This window comes from Apium graveolens, chromosome 10 (genome assembly GCF_009905375.1).
Source record: "Apium graveolens cultivar Ventura chromosome 10, ASM990537v1, whole genome shotgun sequence".
NCBI lineage: Eukaryota > Viridiplantae > Streptophyta > Magnoliopsida > Apiales > Apiaceae > Apium > Apium graveolens.
The window spans coordinates 141447848-141450598 of record NC_133656.1 but is presented as its reverse complement, the minus strand read 5'-3'; the positions used below and the strand labels follow the sequence as shown (position 1 = coordinate 141450598).

Sequence of the window (2751 nt, the reverse complement as noted above, 5' to 3'; positions counted from 1 at the left end):
CCATAACAACAAGATCCATTGCCTCTTTCCCTAGACTTATACTAGAGATTCTATGTTCTTTGAATTATTGACTAGACAACTAGTTTGCACTCTCGTCCTGGTTTTACTTACCATTACCGCTTTACTTCATTTCAGTCCTGACTTTTCTTGCCATTAAAGGACCCTGACTTTGATTGCCATTTGAGTAATTGATAGAGTATATATTTATATATATTTTAAAGGATTTTATTCTCATATTTATGATATTATATCATTAATTGGATATTATTAATCAGAGTTTATTATTCTATGACAAGAAATAAAGAATTCCCAACTTTAGATGGAATTGGGCTTATTTGGACTTAAATCATTAGTAAATTCAGATTTATTGGGCTGCACACGCATACATCCCTGTTTGGGCCGTAACTTGAGTTCTAGACATCAGAATTGGGTGATAAGTGGATTTTATATCCACCTGGAATGCATTATTATAAGCTTAAATTGGTGTTTTGGACTCAAGTTGTTGGTATTATGATGTGTTTTTGTGTTATTGCATTTCAGGTATCAATTATATGAAGAAAAGAGCTTTTAAAAGAAATATGATAAAAAATGATCAGAATTGGAAGCCAAGTCCATTGTCAAGTTGTAGAGAACCTCAATAGCTTCGCGTGGGCAGTTGAATCGCCTAATTCTGACGAGTAGAACTCAAGTTATGGCCAAAACAAGATTTATCAGAATTTTTCTAGAAGCTATCTGAGCGCCCGCTCAGGAGAGTTGAGCGGCCGCTCAGGGCGCGGCTGGTCGCTGATTTTTCTGAAAAAAGCCTTTTTTGAGTGGAATTTGACGATTTTAAGGGTCCAGGTCCACTAGGGGCGTATATATACTAAAAAAAAGAGTTTTCATCATCCGTGAAGATTGGGATACCAAGGAGAAGGCCTAGAAGCACAGAACAACTCCGAAAAAGAAGATCTTGTTTTCAACTTGTGATTCTTTGAATTAGTTGTAACTTTGGATGCTCGTTTTCATTCTTGTTGAACCTAAATCTTGTTTATTCGTACTTTAATTATTATTCAGTTTATTAAGACCTAGTTTTATAACATGCTTTCATTGGAACCCATGGTGACGATGAGTTCGATTATGAGCTAATCGTTATCATGGGATTCTAGCGGTTTACTTATGGATTTCAATAGTCAATTGTTTTGATATCTTGGTGTGTGGTGATTGATTGATATCCTAGTATTGGTTGTGCTTTTTCGTCTTATGTGCGTAGCTAACATATAAGATAGCGTGTTAATCTCTATTGAAGCGACAGTGAATATAGAGGTTTAGAACTTGCCATGCTAGCATAGGTTTATGTATGTGTATGCATGATTCGTAGGTAACTCTAACCGTTTTACTTGCCCTATATAATTATTATGGATAACTTGTGCTTAAACCGTTATGTTGTCAAATTCTATAGACATATAGGGTCTCAATATAATTGGTGCCTATTCAGCTTCTATCTCTTTTGTTGATGTCTGGTAGAATGGTACTCGTGCAACGAAAGTTGGCGTTTATCAGTTTCGTGTTATCTGATTAGTGTCATCACCATTACATGCTAAGGTTAAGAACGAAAAGGCTATTGAATGAAGTAGTAATGAAGTTAGAATCCCATGTTTGTCATATATAGTAATTCAACCTCAATTCTCTTAGTTAATGTTATTTAGTATAATCTCTTAGTTTAATAAAAACCCAATTTGTTTTCTGTCTTAGCATTGAGCGATAACCATACATTATTGCATAGGTGCATAAATTGAACTTAACGTAAACCAGTCTCTGTGGGAACGAATCTGATTTATATCTTATACTACTTGCGAACACGTATACTTGCGTGAATTTTAGCGCGTGTTTTCGCCCTAACAAGTTTTTGGCCCCGCTGCCGGGGACTCGGTGTTAATTTTTAGTTTATGTGCTTGTCATCAGTGGTCGTTAAAGTTCACTGACTCGGATTCTTTTACTTTCACGGTTTATTTGTTTGTGTTCCAGGTACCTATTACAATGGGAGATCTAGCAGCACAATCGAGAGCCTTGATGGATTTTTCTCAACCCAAGATCAATGACATTCAATCTAGCATTGTCCGGCCATCTATCTCAGCTAATACCTTTGAGATCAAGCCTGGCATAATTCAATGGGTGCAGAATTCAATCCAGTTTGGGGGTTCTCCAACTGAAGATCCAAATATGCACATTAGGGATTTTATTGAGATCTGTGACACCTTCAAGTTCAATGGTGTTTCTGAAGATGCTGTGAAGCTGAGACTGTTCCCATTCTCTCTGAGGGACAAGGCTAAGAGTTGGTTATACTCTCTACCAGCTGGTTCAATTACTACTTGGGAAGATCTTGCTCAGAAGTTTCTTACTAAATTCTTCCCTATGGCGAAGACAGCTGCAATCAGGAATGATCTTACTCAATTTGTGCAGCAATCAGGAGAATCTTTATATGAAGCTTGGGAGCGCTACAAGGAGATGCTTAGGAAGTGTCCTCATCATGGAATGCCTGATTGGATGATCATCAATTGTTTTTACAATGGGTTGGGAGCACAGTCCAGACCCATGCTCGATGCAGCAGCAGGTGGAGCATTATGGGCAAAGAGCTATAAGGAAGCTTATGATCTAATTGAACTGATGACTGCTAATGAATATCAGTATCCAACCCAGATATGTCCACAGGGCAAGGTAGCAGGAGTTCTTGAAGTGGATACAGCTATGGCTATCACTACTCAACTAAAGGCG

The 2751-nt window shown here is 37.6% G+C and overlaps 1 non-coding gene across 1 annotated transcript; it reads right to left on the bottom strand.

Moving 5' to 3' along the window:
• Nucleotides 1-2406: 2406 nt before the first annotated feature.
• LOC141694099 (small nucleolar RNA R71) lies at nucleotides 2407-2513 on the bottom strand. The gene has a single exon (XR_012563428.1). It is a non-coding gene; the product is annotated as a small nucleolar RNA R71 (small nucleolar RNA).
• Between the last annotated feature and the right edge of the window lie 238 nt (nucleotides 2514-2751).